Source organism: Barbus barbus, assembly GCF_936440315.1.
Source record: "Barbus barbus genome assembly, chromosome: 2".
Taxonomy (NCBI): domain Eukaryota; kingdom Metazoa; phylum Chordata; class Actinopteri; order Cypriniformes; family Cyprinidae; genus Barbus; species Barbus barbus.
The window spans coordinates 26,653,337-26,673,512 of NC_136730.1; positions in this window are offsets into that span (position 1 = coordinate 26,653,337).

The window sequence follows — 20,176 nt, forward strand, 5'->3', positions numbered from 1 at the left end:
TAAAATTACAAAAAAATAATAGCACACCGCTCACAAAAACTCATTTTGCAAATAGGTCATTATGTTGTAAGACCATTACTCTGGTCATCATGTCAGAGCTTAATTGTAGGTTAGGTCTATAATTATGGTATCCATTACTGCCCTGCTAATTGGAATGTCTGCTCTTAGCATTGTGCATTGTTGATTGAAATTGGTATTCTACTGAAACTGCAGTTTGACCCACTTCTTTTCCATTTGTGGCTTAAGGTTGAGGCAGGGAAGTGAATGTGGATCATGCTGAAAAATAAAACCTATGTAATATTGCTGTTCAGGATCCCATTTGGAGTCTATAAAGAGAAATGCAAAACGCTCAGTTTAGATGAGATGAAAATAAATTTCTTCTCTCTCTTCGGTGTTGTTTTTGCAACACTGTTATAATAAAGGAAGACAATACTGATTTTTTGTTAAAAAAATGTATTTCCTTAGGCATATTTATGACGTCAGGTTCCACAGCCTCAGATTGAGGAAGTGTTGTGGTGTTTATTAAGAGCAGCTCCTGGTCATATTGAGCATGTGTTCTATTCCTGTTGTTACGGCAAGAAATCTCTTAACATGATCCTCTCTCCATCAGCCATTTGGCTGGGGATATAGTGAACAATCAATTCAGTCAGATTATTAGCCCGTCTAATAATTGAATTGAGCTGTCGCTCGGGTAATGGATTCACTGCTTACACGGTCGCTTCAGCCAAGGCTGGTTTAAAGAAGTGTGAGAGAGAGAAAAGTAGCGGAGGAGGGTGGGGGTGTGGATGGAATAGAAAAAAATCAAAAAGAAGCAGAGCGACAACATTGGCAGTGATACCTCAGGATGGCAGAGCAATCAGATCCATGTCAGTTTTTAATCAGGTTCCTTGGAGGCACAAATTAGCCATCACATAAGGAAAACGGCTTGCTTTGCCTTTCCGTTTCTCAATTGTATCAACTTACAATTTTACATCTGAGGAGAGACTGTCGAGGTTTCCCGGGAGGATTCCATGGCACAATTTATGTAGTTTGTCTTATTAACTTTCCACAAGAGATTATCCGACAGTGGCAGCATTGTTTTGAAGTAACACATTAAAAGACCTGCTAAACTAAAGCCACCATTTAATATGCCTAAAAAGCCAAAGATGAACACGTCTTTTATTGTTTTATCATTCATTCGCACAAACAAACGGCTGCCAATATCAACTGCACAGTCTTTGGGTAAATAAAATCAGACACCCATGCCAATGTACATCCCAGCAGCTGAATCAAACATGGCCTGGATTCCGACACACTTCAGAACTATTATTACTCTGTCTCTGTTGTTTTGATCATGTATTCACTGCAGAAACTGAGGAAGCAACCAGACACATGCACTCTTTGATATAATATCCACTGTGTCTAACCCTATTTTAATCCATTACGAGACACTAATATCTGTCGGTGGATCAGAGACCTGCCGGGGGTCTCGGCACAGAGCACGGAGAGGAGCTGATTACTCACTTTATTGCGGTGGGAGTTCAAATGAAAGAAAAACAGAACAACCTCAGTCACTGTAATGGAGTGGTACATCTGACACCTTATCGGAGGTGCTCATCAGAGAGAGCTCGCTTTATTTTCTTTAAGAGATTTTCCACAGATATGGTTGCGTGTGGGGTGCCGCCTTTCTACTTGAGGTGATTCTGGAAACATGGGGTCCTTGCTCTTTATCAGGTTGTGTCACATCAGACGAGGCACGGGAAGACTGTGAACAAGCAAACAAACAGTCATGTTTTTCTCGTTCTTCCTCTTAATTTTGCTTTGTAAAATCTGAAGTTTTTCACTCCTATATACTCACTATTTTCTTACTTGTGGTCCACGATTTGAGTGTGAGATTTTGTTCCAGAAAATCAGAAAAGACCCCGTAAGAAGAGTTACACAAAATATGCCAGGAGCTTCATCTTCGTAATGAACCTTATCATTCTAGATGGAAAATATACAAGCAGGAGGAAGCCCTATGAATAATTTAATGAGGAAATCATGAGGAAGGCCTTTCACATTACTGCAAATGATTACTTTTTTTCTGCTGATACGAGTCTTTATGATGAAACTGGCTAATTGCTGGTGCAGCTGGATGACAGTTTCACTCTTAGGCATATATGCTAATAAGGAAAGATTTCAGTGGTGTCATTTAAGCGACAGATAATTCTTTGAAAGAACACAAAGAACTTCTATAGAAACCTTTGTCTCCCGAATGACAGCGTGCACCGACACTTGCTTCCTAACTAGACAATTAAAGCTTGAGAGTTTCTTTTATACAAGCTGTACACTGACATCATTGCAAGTGTATGTAACATCCTTCAGAAAGACTTCAGAAATAAACAATTCACAACATAAACTGTTAGGCATAGTCTTACTTTGAGGGGGTAAATGGATTAAAGGGAAAGTTCAACCAAAATTGTTGTCATTTACTTTTACATTTACTTACCCTCATATCATTCCAAACCTCTAAAGAAATCCATACGTTGAAAGTCAACAGGGTCCAATCTAATGTTGTTTTGGACCCCATTGATGTTAATTGTCAAAAACTGCTGAAACAGCCTTTGAAATAGCTTCATTTGCGTTCCAGTCATACAGGTTGGAAGGACATGAGGGTAAGTACATCATGAGAGAATTTCATTCATGAGTGAATTCCTTTAATCTATTTTCACTTTGCCACTCAAACTAAGTATTAGTCTCTATTAGCTTCTTAGAGTCCTTAAATTTAAATAGGTAAAAGTGAGGTCTGCTTTAGACAGTTGGCAATGAGTGCAGGACATTGGCAGGTATAGCGGATATAATTGAATGGGGCTGTGCTGCAGCAGCTAATGGAAAGGAAACAGGCTGCTAGACTCAAATGGGAATCTTTGCCACCATACGGAGGGCTCCTGCTGTTATGGTGATATCCAGTAAATGGGATTGAGCCCAATGGGGTTCATCCACTGGATGCCATGGAGTCTCCCCAGCCCCACGGCCATGTGTCACCCACTAATCTGAACACAAGAAGCATGATACCCTGAAACTACTTCTGAGGGCATACAAGGAGAATGATAACATGCTCCAACAAATGGACTGATTAGGCAATACAAATATGGAGCTGGCAGAGCATCATTCACACTCATTTTAATATTTTGCTTACATTTTTCTCAAATTAGTGACTGATAATAAAAAAAAATCTTTCTTTCTTTCTTTCTTTCTTTCTTTCTTTCTTTCTTTCTTTCTTTCTTTCTTTCTTTCTTACATTCTCCAGACCTGTTCTTTGGGGTTATATGAATGAACATAGTTGCAGACAAACCTCTCTCTCTTTTTTTATTTCTACTTTTTATTAACAAGATGGCAGTGCATTGTCTTTATTATTTCAACATATTGTCACATACCAGCACACATGCTCTAACTTATAGCTCATGGCTAGTTTTCTTTTATTGTTTCTAGCAAGTTGGTTATTATAGTACTTCAGTCTTGTGAGCATAACCCTGAAATGACATAAGGAATAAACTAGTTCCTGTAAGCTCTAGGTGATGATGATTATACTTTGATGAAAATTAAGTCTTGGCCCCAGGCATGCATTTAGTAAAAATTAGTTTATCCGACACTGTCCATCAAAAATTGAGGGCTCTATTTTCAACTCCACCAACTATAGTATAGAACTTTTTAACTCAGATTTTTGTTTTAAATCTTATAAGAAGTACATTGCTGGAGAAGGTTCACTTTAATTTTGATCCTAGCTCATACAGGCATCATGTCCTGTTCTGTCTGTTTTCTGTACCAAGCTAGTTCCTAGGTCCATCAAAACTGAGCTACTGTTCTCACTGTCTAATGTTGTTGTTCTTGGATTTCTTCTGTTTCAAAAGAACGGAAAGTGCAGCGTTTAATACTAGGGATTTCTCCCCCTTTTTTTTTGCACATGAGGATGTTTTATTTTACAGATGGATAGATTAAAACCTAAAAGAGGCACACACAGAATTGGTTGAGTAGCATTGATCTATTGCACGCCCACCATCTCTCTCTCTTCCTTTCTCACTCTCTCCATCTCCCCTCATGTACATTCACAGACAGTACATATCATTTTGTTCCTACAATTTATTTCTGCTTTCACTGTGCTTGGGTCTTAAAGTCATAATCAGCCACACTGAGGCTCAAAGCCCATTCAGATAACAGCAAAATGCACAACCATAGGCTTGTTTTCATGATATTGATGCTCTAGTAATCAACATACACCCCCCCCCCCCCCCCCCCCCAAAAAAAAAAAAAAATTAAATAAAAAAAAGGAATCATAATTTTTTTCTCAGTCAGTCATTTGTCATTTATGTCATTTTAGAACATGCAATATGATTGCATAATAAAAGGGTCCTATGCATATTAAAGGAATGAATTTTGCTGTTTTGCTTTATCATGTCTCCAGTTTATAGAACAATATCCTGCTTTGTTTAAAGTCTGAGCTGGGCGAGTTAACAGCTGTCACTGTCTTAAACAAGGTGGATGAGATTTGCACTTCCTTTCAAACACCATCCCGGAGTCACCTCAGACAGTGTCTGGGCCATACCTGTCACTCATATGCCTTGTTTTTGTCACTAAAGTTTCCCCTCGCCCAGTAGGGGACACTCAATCGAGCCACACTGTCACAACCTATTGCCCCTTCAGTCCAACTCATCCATCAATCTGATCAGAGACACGACCCACCGCCAAGCCACAGACGCAAGATCTCCTCCGAAATTCATCTGTCGGTTAGTGCTGCTACAATTAGATTCCCTGTAACACCGTGTCAGCTATTGCTAAATATCCTTAAAGGGGACATAACACACACAGTTTCGACCAATCTCATTTTAATCTTGAGTACCTATAAAGTGGTTTTTAGTTTTATAATATTTATAAGAGAAAGATCCAGCTTTACAATTCTCTCCGAAAAAAGCCGTGCTCCTGGAGCCGCGCCGTGGGCGGAGCTAAAGTGTGACGAGCACTTGCGCCGATCGCCAACAAAACAGAGAGAGACATTTGATGCCGTTTCACTTACCATCTTCAGTTCCGAATCAGGACCGGGATCTATTATAGCTGGGACTGCTCCATCTTTCAGTATCAAACGATGTGCAAATCCAGTGTCGAACTGGGCCTTGTTTATAAAACGTTCATCAACAAACACACCTGAGAAACTCCGTTGCTGCCCTGGAAAAACAAACTGCATTCACTGCTCATGTAACGCTGGGTTCTTTTGGGAAGCTGAACAAGGTTATTTTTCCCTCACAACCAAAAACACACTTCTTTAGAAACATTCTTCCAGAGCGAGTCCCGCGCAGTGCTGCCGAATGAAGCACGTTGATGGGGGCGCTCTCGTGCTGATCTATGTGTGCAAGGGCACATTCTTCCGGGAGAATTGCCCATATAAGGAGTTCCACCGTCATTTACGTCAGCAAGAGCCACGATCGAAAAAAAACCTATCCGAAACTTGGTTCCGAACTCGGAAGTAAGATGACTTCCAAATCGTTTTTTGAAACTTTGGCCATGCTGAGCATGAAATTCCAACCGCCCCCCCCAAAAGCTGAGCTTAATGACTGAATGATAAACATCTATTACCTGAGACTAAAATAACAGTTATACAACAAAAATATAGCCAACATGTAAAGGACTATTAACATTTAATTCAGATTTCAATACAAATAGCTTCTGAATGAGTCAGTTTTTTGTTCTTCCATCCCATAACAACCAGAAGGATGCAACAGGCCAAGGTTTCAGCATTCAGAAATCCCTGTTTCAGACTGAAGGGGATCGAGCCATCCAGGGCCAGCTGGCATACTCTGACACTCATTTGCAATGCCAAGAATTGGCATGGGGCATTTCCTTAGTGACAAGGCTGGACCACCGTGGCTAATCACTAGACAGCTTGGATAAAAATTGGAGCGTTATTTGCAGGGAAGGAAGAACCCAACAACCCAGATTGGAGAGCTGCATGTCATCCTCACTTGTGCTTCCTTTCAATTTTATTTAAAAAATGTATTTGTAGACCAAATATGCCGACGAAGGAGGTTTATGTGTACCATATGTGACATGAACATACAATTTCTCTTCAGTCACTTAAAGGGGAAGCTCATCCAACAAATGAATATTCTGTCTTTATTTACTCACCCTCATGTTGTTCCAAAATTGTATGACTTCCTTTTCTCCAAGGAATACAAGAGAAGATATTTTGAACATTTTGAGGTCCAAACAACATTGGACCCCATTACACTTCTTTATGCATATATACAGACATGTAGCATACTGCATGATATACTGTATATTGCCCTATATCAAGAGAGATTACCATACAGTACGTTACCTGTAAGTCGACATATAATTTTCACATAAATACAGTTTCTGGGTAAATGAAGATATGACTTCTTATACTTATGCGCCTATAAGTTCTGTCATGAAACTCTAGGAGCCTAGGCGCAGGCTGATGGGTCATTAATGCAAACTGAAGATATTAACAGAGTTAAACTACTTGGCATAAGCTGATTGATTTATGTTGCTTATACAGCCAATCAGCATATCGCTTTACATTTACATGGCTGGTTAGCATTCACTAGACCATTTTGCAGAGTTTCCCTGAAACCTATCCACCTTCCCCAGCTCCACCTGTATAGATATGCTACAGGTTATTTTATATGTTATTCGTGCAGCAGCAGTATGTCTTAAATACTCACAGCACTGTATTGGCAGTAGCAAGTTCCTGTGCCTCTACAATTACAGCAATAGCCAACAGCAGCAGCAATTCAGCAGCAGCATAGCAGATCTATTCCACCAAGACCAAATACATTAACATTGTCATATCCATTACCATGCCAAAATCTTTAATATAATTATGTTGTCATGAAAGAAATACTGTAAGTTTATAACATATAATCCTCATAGTACAACCCAAATTCCGGAAATGTTGGGACGTTTTTTAAATTAGAATAAAATGAAAACTAAAAGACTTTCAAATCACATGAACCAATATTTTATTCACAATAGAACATAGAGAACCTAACAAATGTTTAAATTGAGAAATCTTACACTTGTATCCACTAAATGAGCTCATTTCAAATTTAATGCCTGCTACAGGTCTCAAAAAAGTTGGCACGGGGGCAACAAAGGGCTGAAAAAGCAAGACATTTTGAAAAGATTCAGCTTGGAGAACATCTAGCAACTAATTAAGTTAACTGACATCAGGTCTGTAACATGATTAGCTATAAAAGGGATGTCTTAGAGAGGCAGAGTCTCTCAGAAGTAAAGATGGGCAGAGGCTCTCCGATCTGTGAAAGAGTGAGTAAAAAGTTTGTGGAATACTTTAACGTTCTTCAATCTCAAGTTGCAAAGGCTTTGCAAATCTCATCATCTACAGTGCATAACATCATCAAAAGATTAAGTGAAAATGGAGAAATCTCTGTGCGTAAGGGACAAGGCCGAAGAACTTTGTTGGATTCCTGTGGTCTTCGGGCCCCCAGATGACATTGCATCACTCATCGGCATGATTCTGTCATTGACATTACTAAATGGGCCCAGGAATACTTCCAGAAACCACTGTTGGTAAACACAATCCACCGTGCCATCTGCAAATGCCAACTAAAGCTCTATCATGCAAAAAGCCATATGTGAACATGGTCCAGAAGCGCCGTCGTGTCCTGTGGGCCAAGGCTCATTTAAAACTGACTGTTTTAAAGTGGAAAAAATTGTTCTATGGTCAGACGAGTCCAAATTTTACATTCTTGTTGGAAATCACGGATGTCGTGTCCTCCGGGCTAAAGAGGAGGGAGACCCTCCTGCGTGTTATCACCGTTCAGTTCAAAAGCCAGCATCTCTGATGGTATGGGGGTGCACACTGGTGGTGGACGAGGAGACACCCCCCTTACTATGTAAAGCGCTTTGAGTGCCTTGAAAAGCGCTATATAAATGTAACAAATTATTATTATTATTATTATAAGTGCATATGGTATGGGCAGCTTGCATGGTTTGGAAGGCACTATGAATGTTAAAATGTATATGAAGGTTTTAGAGCAACATATGCTCCCCTCCAGACGACGTCTATTTCAGGGAAGGCCTTGTTTATTTCAGCAGGACAATGCAAAACCACATTCTGCAACTATTACAACACCATGGCTTCATAGTAGAAGAGTACGGGTGCTGAACTGGCCTGCCTGCCATCCAGATCTTTCACCTATAGAGAACATTTGGTGCATCATTAAATGAAAAGTACATCAAAGACAACCATGAACTCTTCAACAGCAGGAAACCTATATCAGGCAAGAATGGGACCAAATTCCAACACCAAAACTACGGAAACTCATAACCTCGATGCCCAGACGTCTTCAAACTGTTTTGAAAAGATGCTACACTATGGTAAACATGCCCCTGTCCCAACTATTTTGAGACCTGTAGCAGGCATCAAATTTGAAATTAGTTCATTTTGTGCATAAAATTTAAAATTTTCTCAGTTTAAACATTTATGTTATCTGTGTTCTATTGAAAATAAAATATTGGCTCATGTGATTTGAAATTATTTCAGTTTTCATTTTATTCAAATTTAAAAAAATGTCCCAACATTTCAGGAATTTGGGTTGTAAAATTTGTATATGGACATACATTATGTTTATAAAATCTATATGATCATTTATTATGATATTATATGTAGCAACCATAAATGTCAACAAAATATATTTTATTTAAACATGTAACTAATCTACAAAACAACATATATACAAAAATCTGTATGCTTACATGTGTTTATGTCTATATTTACTTTTATTATTTGAATTATATTTATATTTAATTTTAAATCTCTACCGTGCGACTCCACCGGGCAGGGACACCGGCAAGGGATAGTAGTAGCTTTTTATTTAATTTTTTCATTGATATGTTTATTATTGAAATGTTGTTGTTATATGCATGTGTTAATTTTATTTAATTTCTTTATTTTCTTAAATATGTGGGTAGATAGTATTTATAGAGTTGTAACTTTTTAGTTTTAGTTACTTTTTCTTATTTGTAAGTCGCTTTGGACAAAAGCCTCTGCTAAATGACAAAAGTAAAAAAGTAAAGAGTGTAAAGACCATCGACTCTACCGTGCGACTCCACCGGGCAGGGACACCGGCAAGGGATAGTAGTAGCTTTTTATTTAATTTTTTCATTGATATGTTTATTATTGAAATGTTGTTGTTATATGCATGTGTTAATTTTATTTAATTTCTTTATTTTCTTAAATATGTGGGTAGATAGTATTTATAGAGTTGTAACTTTTTAGTTTTAGTTACTTTTTCTTATTTGTAAGTCGCTTTGGACAAAAGCGTCTGCTAAATGACAAAAGTAAAAGTAAAAGTAAAGTAATATATATTGTGACGAGTCGGCTGCCTCCCCCCTGTCTATCATCACCACCCCGTCCCGTATTCGCCGCCCTTCACCAGGCTCCCGACGGGAGTGGGTGTGTGAGAGAGGAGGGGCGCTGAAACAGCTAGGGCTGGCGGCGTGTGATGAGGCGCACCTGACGTGAGTAGAGCCTCATCACCGCCGCCGTTTAAACGCCGAGCGCGCCTCTCCTCGGGAGACCGGTCTCTCCCCCGTGCATGCACGCTGGTGTCCTCGTGGGTCCAGGAAAGGGAGCGTAGAGGGAACTACCTGCCGCCGTCAGAGACGCGAGCGGCCGGACCCGCAGTCCGGCCGACACTGCACCCGCGATGCGGCCGTCGGGCAAGGACGCCGGGCCGTGGAATCCCGTCGAGCACCCGGGGATGAAGGAGTTGGACGAAGCCGCCACAGAAGCCGCCGTCACCCGCGCCCCGGGACCTCCAGACGGGAGCGCGTGCGGCCGCCGGACTCCGCCCCTTACCTGGACCCTTCCCTCCTGAACACTGCCCTCCTTCACGAGCCCCGCAGCACAACGAGGACACCAGATCCCTGTTTATTTTGGACACTTTTTCCCCCTTTGGACACTTTATTTTAAATATTGTTTAATAAAAACCTCTCCGAGGCTTGACGCCACGCCCACTGTGTCTGTCGTTGGCTCCTCCCGCCACAGTGGTGGAGAATGCGGGCAGGCGGAGCCTAGACAGCGCAGTTGGGCAACATCTGATGACGTCATCCCCTCTCGCTCGCAAAAAGCCGTGGAACCCGCACGGGGACAGAGGAACGACGGGGACAGCCTCCCAGCCACCGAAGGGGTAAGTGACGTTCTTTCTATTGGTCATTTACCCTGTGGCTGGTTGAGGCTGACAACTAATACCCGGTTTCTCTGTCCCGGTTCCGGCGCGGTGCGAGAGGGAGCGTTGCCCGGAGAGGAATCCCTGCCCCGCCCACTCCGACCGCTGGAGCCTGGTGAAGGGCGGCGAATATGGGACGGGGTGGTGATGATGGACAGGGGGGAGGCAGCCGACTCGTCACAAAATATATATATATATATATATATATTTTTTTTTTATTTTTTACATAATAATAATAATAATAGCAGCTTTGGATGACAAGAGGATGAGTAAAGACCGAATTTCCTTTTTTTTTTTACTATCCCTTTATGTGTAAGTTCAGTGTGTTGACTTTTTAGCATGTCCTCTCTTAACCTCTCTTGTCCCACACACACAGGCACAAAACATTTGCATGGCTTTTATGCTCTGACTCGTCAAAACAGAGCATGCAAAGAGGAAGGACAAAGGGAAAGCCTCTGGCTGATCCCGGTCACTTTAGTTCAGATTCATTCAGGTGGCACTCTCCTTTCATCTCTGTATTTCTCATTATAGGAGCACAGGGCTGCTATGCAAACTATACTGGCGTTAATCTGCTGTTCATAATGCCTCTCATCCTACTGTTATTTCAACAGGCAGTGAAAACTCATTTGGCACTGTTAGCTGATTGCTGACTGCTGTGCCTTGTCTCATGGAAATATAATCTAGTATTTCAATGTATGTATTTGTCTCTTTGTCTCTGCACTTAAAGGTCCCATGGCATGAAAATTTCACTTTATGAGGTATTTTAACATTAATATGAGTTCCCTTAGCCTGACTATGGTCCCCCAGTGGCTACAAATGGCGATAGGTGTAAACTGAGCCCTGGGTATCCTGCTTCGCCTTTGAGAAAATGTAAGCTCAGATGGCCCGATCTGGAATCTTCCCCTTATGTCGTTAGACGGGGAAAGGTTACCTCCCCTTTCTCTGCTTTGCCCGCCCATGAGAAAATGAGCTATGACCGTGTGAGGCGAGCGCAATTTATTTTTTTTCGAGAGAGACATCATGGCTTGCAAACGAGAGAAGCACTGTTTTGCATCTGAGTAATAAACTGCATATTAACAGACAAATTATGTTCATATTTAAAAGTCCAAACAGTCAGCTTGCGACAGATGCTTGGAAACGCTGTTTTGTAAATGAGTTATTGATGAGTCTGCTGCTTTAAGGCAAACTGAAAGCGTTGCTTCTCTACCACTCGCTGCTCAGAACAGACGCCGAGAGAGGCGACACTGCGCCGGGAGAGTCAGACCTCGCTCTCGCGGGGCAGTACTGGAGACATCTTCCAACTGAATGATAAGGTTTTTTTTTTTTTCAAACGCTAGGTTTGTTAGTATGTTGTCATAGGAAAAAAGCTGCCTAAAGGGTCTGAAAGTTACTAAATATTGTTCTAAAGTCGCACTCGTGTGTGTGTGTGAGACACGGGAGCTAATGGCAGCGGGCGGTGGATATTGTTGCGGTAAAGTCTATGTGTGGGAAACACTGACCGTATCCAGACACAATATTTTAAACTAACCATTCGGAGACATCCTGCTGCTACAGTTGCTGAGTTGCAACTTCTTCATCTGGTGCTTCTCCATCCGGATCAGATCCTGGGTCAAACTGAAAAGCTTGAACGACTGCGTGTCTACGAGCCATTACCATACATCCACTGTCAACATTAGCGCATGGTACCGTGGCCGTAAGCTGCAGGCCACACCCCACCCTCACCTTGCCCCGCCTCTCTCCTCATCATTAGCATTTAAAGCTACAGACACAGAAATGGCTCGTCCTAAGGAGAGCTCATTTTGGGACTGGCTCGTAGTGGCTGAAATTCTGCACCAAGGCTGAATTTCGGGAATGAGACTTCAGATACAGTACTAGGAACCACTTAGGCCTATATAAAAGCATCCAAAAAACAGCATGTCATGGGACCTTTAAGCACATGCTACATGCAAATTGCTGTGCTAAGAGGGTGATTTATACTCTTTTATGACTGAATCTTTTTCATTCTTTCTTGTCTAAACCAATTTAAACTCAATCCAAACTAGAAAGCTCATAGAAATCAAAATTTACATGTAAATGCCTTCCCTTAATGAAATTAGCAAAAACAGTTGTTTTTTTTTTTAGATTTCCAGCTTTGTTCCTTTTCTCTCAGTTGTGTTTTATGCCTCCTCAGCATATTGCAACATTTGTCAACACCTGTGTCATGTTCTCAGTTTCCACAACAAAGTGAAACTACCCAATAAACATACAGTGAGTGTCTGAGAGGAAAGCTTACAAGGGTGAACCTGAACCAGATGGTGAAACGAATGCCTCACAGCAGCACAGCAAGATGGCCCAAATCATATTTGAAATTCACCATAGTGATTTGGATCAGTGTAACAGTGGATCAAAGTAAAAGACTATGTAATTGTGTGCAAGTACATGCATGTGTGTGGACATGATCATATGCGCATGTGTAAGTCTGTGAAATGTCATGCCTTGCAGGAATCTGTATGTCTTTGTGATAAACATACATAATTGTTTGTTTATGACAAAAGGCTAACATCTCAAAACAGACTGTTCCCATGGCATGAAAATTTCACTTTATGAGGTATTTTAACATTAATATGAGTTCCCTTAGCCTGACTATGGTCCCCCAGTGGCTACAAATGGCGATAGGTGTAAACTGAGCCCTGGGTATCCTGCTTCGCCTTTGAGAAAATGAAAGCTCAGATGGCCCGATCTGGAATCTTCCCCTTATGTCGTCATACGGGGAAAGGTTACCTCCCCTTTCTCTGCTTTGCCCGCCCATGAGAAAATGAGCTACGACCGTGTGAGGCGAGCGCAATTTTTTTTTTTCGAGAGAGACATCATGGCTTGCAAACGAGAGAAGCACTGTGTAAGTCTGTGAAATGTCATGCCTTGCAGGAATCTGTATGTCTTTGTGATAAACATATATAATTGTTTGTTTATGACAAAAGGCTAACATCTCAAAACAGACTGTTCTAGACAATTATAATGTAATATCCAATCAGACATAACTACAGCATCGTTATTGCTTGAAGTTTACCACACATAAGTCTGTGGATGTAATATTTTAAGAAAAGCCACTAGCAAAACTGTTAGTTGGCAACATGTGCTATCCGTGTGAGTCACATATGGAAGATGGAAACTGATCCATTTAAATAACCAAGTTACCAGCTACTTTTAATTTTGTCAGTGGCAACACTCAATGTTCAGAGGTTAAAGGTCTGGGTCAAGACTGGCCACAGATGTCCATGCTTGGCCTGAAAGGTGAATTTAGTCTATTGAATACTCTTATAAAATAACTTAAACTGGTTAACTCCACCAATGAAAGAGGTCAAGGGCACAATGTAGCAAATAACCAACTAAATATCTGCACGTTTTAATGCCGTTTAAAAAGTACATGTTATTGGCATTTATCTTGACTGAAATGGCAAAATATGTGACACAAATGCTTTGGCCAACCCAACTGAATTTTTGCCCGCATTATCTAAGGGAACCAAAACAAAATAATTGGATCATTTAATTACTTTCAGGGACACTCAAATGAGTTCAATCTATCAAGGTCTCGAGACCTTGTTTGTGGCTTCTGTGTTTAATTCGGTCTGGATAAAACACCAGGTAACTTGGAATACACATAGCTAAGCTAAATTAACAATTGATCTTCACCCTCCTGAGCACAAACAACCGTTTGTCACAAAAAACATGGATTTAACACTCAGACACTCAGTGTTCACAAACCAGGAACATTTTAATACTTTACCGGAAGTTTATTTTGAAATGTCAAGGCTCAGACTGATTTATGCAATTTTTAATTCTTAATCTAGTTGCCCTGTAAATGTGCTGGAAGTATTTGATATTTTTTAGTTAAGATATTATATTATGCCTTTTACAATTTAACTATATTTGTACACAAGTTATATTTCACATTCACTTTCCATTCAGTACGGTTTAGTGACCATCAGGGATATTAACAAAGTTCGTAGCTTAAAGTATGACTACATAATACATAGTTTTAGTTATTTAAGTAAATAATAGTTACAATTTGACATGTGAACAATTCAGACTGAAGAGTGTGAACATCAGACAAGTACACATATATGAATGCTTTCCACATGTACTGGTATTATTCTAGAAAAGTACATCAGAAACATCTGACTGTTTGTAATCCAAATGTGCTGATGTAACTTCCTGTCAACACACAAGACTATGAATGAATCATGGTCATGTTCTGTTGAAAGTCTGCAGACAGCATCTATACACAATGATGATTCCAGCCATCTGGGTTGAAGAAAGAGCATGTCTGATTGGATTGAATAGGAAAACTGGACATTGCCTAGAGGTCTTCCTGAAAGAAGCTCATCTGATTGTGAGTACCACATTCTTGGAGACGCTTCAGTGAGGACACTCATGTACACTCATTCACGAAGCCCCATTATCTATATTCCTGCCTCTGCCTGGTCTTAATCAAAGTCTAATTATCTTAAATTTTTCTCTTTTTCATGAATACCTTGTTAAATGGACAGATTTTCTATAATAATCTCAACTCTCTTCTCAACAGTGTTTTATCTCTGCCTTGAGATTGACATCATATGGATCTTGTTAGCTAGGCCAGGACAGAAGGCTACTTACTACCTGAGGAAATTGAATTGGAGGATGGGTCACTGCCGATACCATTGAGTCGTGAGTGGTAGTAAAAATAAATATTTTCATCACGACAAAAGCACTATGTCATTATTTAGTATAGTATTATATCCTAACGGTATTCTGCTGTTGGTTTTGCTACCTCTGGCATGGTCAAGAGATCTTTTTTTCTGCTTTTAATATGGACAGATTAAACTTTGTCCTGGAGAAAATTATATTGTCAATGTGGATTCTCCATCAAATGTCCCATTTAGCTCTCTATTAGTTTAATCTGTGTCTGGGAAAGCAGCCCTTCTAGTATCAATGTGAAGTAAACACACCTTGTCTGTTTTCCTGTTCTGTGTCCAGGCCTCGTGTAGCAAGTTTAATATCCTGTTCATATTTATCAATGTCATAATGCAATTATTCACTACGAAACATAGTCAAAGCCAGCTGTCTCGCAAGGAAGATGAAATTCCCGTAAACATGGGCTGGGGCTGCCGTTTCTGAGAGGAAGTGGGGGTTAAGAAGTGGCCACGTCTCATCCGTACTCAAGAACAGACAGGAGAGCCCTGTTTTAGACACCAGGACACTAGTCTTACAGATTGGTATCAAGCGGCGAGCTAACGTGTCACATCCAAAGGACGTTTACAAGACAGCCCATATAAATTTTACATAAAGTGTGCCCTTCTCCTTAGCAGCAGAGACAACAGTGTTGATGAAACACTTTCAGCCCTCCTCCACAACTCCCTTCACCACCCTCGCTAATTCTTATTTAGCAGAAAAGAGAAGGCAAACACTGCTTGTGGCTGGCAGCACTTTGAATCGGCTGGATGGCTGGTAACAAATTAGGGGATGTCAGTGTGGGAAAATGGGCTGGCCAGGATGATTAGTGTTGTTTTACAATCTGGTAAGGTTTGACCTTTCTGGGCTGCCATCATTCTAGACCCAAGTGAACTTGAGAGGGGGACCAGATGTAAAATGGAGGTTGTTAAATATCCGTCAGTCTGTCGGTCTGTGCCTCAAACGTCGATTAATTTGACGCTCTTTTGTTTTCTTTCCTCCCCGAGTTGAAACTCATCCTCATTTGATCCCAACATGAGGCATCCAGAGAAATGACACTGTCAATACCCCCAAGAAACAGCAGTCTGCCACCTATTGAATCAAAACAGATGATGTGTCAACAGATGGAACTTAGCACTAAAGACATGATGGACTTTATGTCTCTGTGACTCTAGCTCAAAAGATACACTTTAATGAATAAAATTAGAAAAAGAAAGATGGATGATTGTGATGCTTTAGGAATCATTTCCACTACAGCACTGTTGACCCCAAGTGGCCCTTTTTGGTTTTATACAGTTGTCATGGCTGAGGGTAGAATATTGACATTTAAAGCAGCCAGATAACTATATTAGCTAAAATGGCTAAACTCAACACCCAAAAAAAATGGAGACCTGCAGGCAGCGGGGCTGACGCTGTGGACTGTGGGCTTCCTGCCAGTGCGATGCGATATAGTCAGAGTGTTCTCTCACTCACTGCCAGCTGCATGAGCAGAGGCAACAAAGATTCCCCTGTGACCCACACAGCAGCAGATTCAGAAAAAGATGGACGCCGCAGGCCCTAACCCCTGCCAGCGTTAATTGCCTTAAATTATTCAATTGCATCTGAAGCTAAAGAGGGTGCAGCACGCTGGGTGTGCAGCTGCAGGCGAGAGCTTACACGATCCCGGCCCCTCACTCACACTTACTGCCTGCTCTCTGCTCTCCATGGCACCAAGATAAGAACAGAACAGAAAAACTGAACAGCCCACCTTCAGCCAGGCTGGGCGAGTTAAGGCAATGGAAAGCCAAAGTATAGCTCAACAATTCAAAAGTTTCAGAAACAGACATGCGTTCGTTTGTTCAAATGTTTGTTTGTTCATTCAGTTATTTGTACATTCAAATCTTTGTTTGATTGTTCAAATGTGAGTTTGTTCAAATATCTGTCCGTTTGTTCGTTCATACGTGCATTGTTTGTTCATTCAAATGTGTGTTTGTTCAAATGTGCGTTCGTTCATTCATATGCGCATTTGTCTGTTCAAATCTCCACTTTGTTCATTCATTCATTCGTTCATGCATATGTGCATATGTGCGTTTGTTTGTTCGTTCAAATGTACGTTTATTCAATATGCGTTCGTTTGTTTGTTCATATGTGCATTTGTTTGTTCACTCACATGTGCGTTTGTTCAAATATGCATTTGTTTGTTCGTTCAGTTGTGCATTTGTTCGAATGTGCGTTCGTTTGTTCATTCATATGTGATTTGTTTGTTCGCTCAAATGTTTGTCTTCAATTGTGCCTTTGTTTTTTCATCTAATGCATGCATTTGTCTAATGTGTGTGTGTTTGCTTGTTTGTTAAAATGTGTTATTTCAGATGTGCATTTGTTTGTTTAAATGTGTTTATTCATTCATTCAAATGTGCATTTAATCTCATTATTTTAAATGTTCATTCATTTGTTCCTTCAAATGTCTGCTATTTCAAATGGATGTCACGTCAAATGTTTGCTTATTTTAAAGGCAAATTTGTTCAAATATGTGCTTCGTTCATTTAAAGTTCGATTAGTTCGCTCATTCCTTCAAAAGTGCCTTATTTCAGGTGCATTCATCTGTTTATGTATGTTCATTCATTCAGTTGTGCCTTCATTAATTTAAATCTTCCTTACTTCCTTCTATATTAAATCTAAAGTATATACTTCAATGTCTTGGATTTCACCCCGTGACACCCTCCACAGCATCTCCCTTTCTGATCCAATTAAAATAAACACTTTTGGGATGGCAGATTTGCAAATCTTTTTTTTTTTTTTCTTCTTTTTTTACACATAGTCTAAGCACAAAGCTAAATTTTAAATTAATATTGTAAATTCAATGCCATTACAAACAACATCGATTTCTGAGAAAGAGGCATAAACTTTTGTGCATACGTATGTATGTATGAGTGCATTCATAATTCATAGATATTTCTTCCATGCAGGCTATATGAATGCAGCCAGAGTAAAAGGGAAACATTTCATCACATCCTATTATCTGCGCAAGAAGGGAATATGTGGTGATTCAGACATGATAAATTTAAGAGGATGGGACTGTGTTAGTCAGTTTTATTGCATGACTTCCTCTGTTCTCTAAACGTTAGACTGAATCCTCTGATGGCATTAGAGAAGTTCATACAGTAAGTGTGTAACAAGGCTCAGAGCAACAGTCTGCTTTAATGGGGCGTTTGTGTAAACATCCCGCTAATAAGGCGATTGAAAAATAATTATAACTCCTTTTCTAAGAAACACTTTCCTTAAAAAATATCAAGCAGTTGGAACACCTGTGTGGAATCCTCACTGAAGGTCACTTTGGTCCACATGACCTCACCTCTGTGACACTGCTCAGTATTGTCAGGTGTCTCAGAGCAGCCTGAGGCCTGTGTTAGGAGGATGTGGTGATGGACAATGGATTTCACAGCTCCACCCAGAACATTTTCTCAGTTTTTGCAGGCAACAGAGTGGAAATGGCCCGAGAGTGGTGCCCTCTCATCTGAGACTGCAGGCTCACCGTTTGGACGTAGAGCTCCTGGGTCCCCTTCGTCAAGCAAAACAGGAAGCTTTTTGCGACCTGTCACCGAGTATCTCACAGTTTCCTTGTTTCATATTTTTTGATTTTTTGTTAAAAGAAACATTTCTCCCACTACCAAGCACCAGCGCATCGCATCCACTGGGAGTTCATTCACAGCTTGATTCTGTCCCATTCGTCAGTGTTTTTTAATCTCTTTTGCTTCTCAGCTCTGGGATCTAGAAACACACAGTCTATGGGATAAGCTTTATTTTATTTATTACTTACTTACTTACTTACTTGGTAGAACCAAGCTTTCTAAACTTGGAGAACACTGAAAATTTAGAAATGAAGAATTGCCTCCCTTTCTATCTATCTATCTATCTATCTATCTATCTATCTATCTATCTATCTATCTATCTATCTATCTATCTATCTATCTATCTATCTATCTATCTATCTATCAACTACTGACATCTATCAATTACAGTTGTATAGATTCTTTAAATTATTTTTAATTTCAAATTATTTTCCTGCATTTCGTTGTCCTGAACAATTGTGTTTGCAATGCCAATTAACATCAGGGAATGTAATTGGAAATTGCAAGCCATTCTCAATTCACTTCTGAATGGCACAGTTACACAAAGATGCATTTATAAATGCATTTAGACATGGACTAAAAGTGCAGAAAGGTTGAACTTATTACAGTATACAGAATTCCAAGTACATAATAATAATTATACACAACTTGTCTCAAGAGTATTTTGAGAAAGAACCAGCAAGCATCCCAATGCTAGCAAGTGTCAGACTGAGAGGCGCAGCTGCAGTTAAGGAACAGGGAAGAGGGCCTCTCCTACAGATGCCTGGCAATCCAACAATAAGGCTCTTGCCACTCACATGGGACTATATGTCATGCAACTGAGAGGCAGAGCATACTTGTGGAAAAACTGTTCCAGCTCGTCATCAATTTGAGCAAAATAAACAGTGACAGTCAGGCACATCCAGAAAGTGACTTGAAAAAGTCAGATCTGATTCTGTCAAACCGAAGCCCTTGGTCCCCTGTGTGATTGGCGGAGAAGGGTGGATCTCCTCCATCGTATAAGACAATGATGAATTGCTCTCTCACCTTGAAAGAGTTTTTGGAGCATACAAAGCAACCGAGTGCAGGAATCCCAGTAGACTGCATGATTATTCTGCTTGACACACCACTCTTACTATGTTTGCCCAACAGTTTAGTGAGGGGGCACCGTTCCAGGAAAACAGGGAGGTAAACTAAAGTAAAACCTCACTCCTTAACCGAGTGTGGGAGGAAAGGAAATACTTTTGTGTATGAGTTTGAGGTGGCCTGTACAAGCTTTCAGTCGTACTATAATATATTATTTATGATCGATAGTGAGATTATAGTACACATTCAAAACAGCTAACTCACATAGTTCACATTGGGATCAAACAGTGGCTATTTCCACTACTCTCCTTTTGTTATATATTTTTTTTGCTACTGCCATATCAACCTTCAATGCCTCTGTAAATGAGGTTCTAGAAAGCTCCAATTGTTTTTGATTATTTGAAATATTTTACTGTAAATTGCTGTTTCACATCGCAACTGGAGATGCCACCCTTTTCGCCCACACATGCTCCCTAGTAAATGAAAGCAACCTTGTCTTTACATTTCTCATCCAGAGCTGATTATTTAAGCACTCAAGGTAGTTCTAGTCAAAGCTCACTTTTCTGAACTTTCAAAAACCTCTCGAGCAGCCTT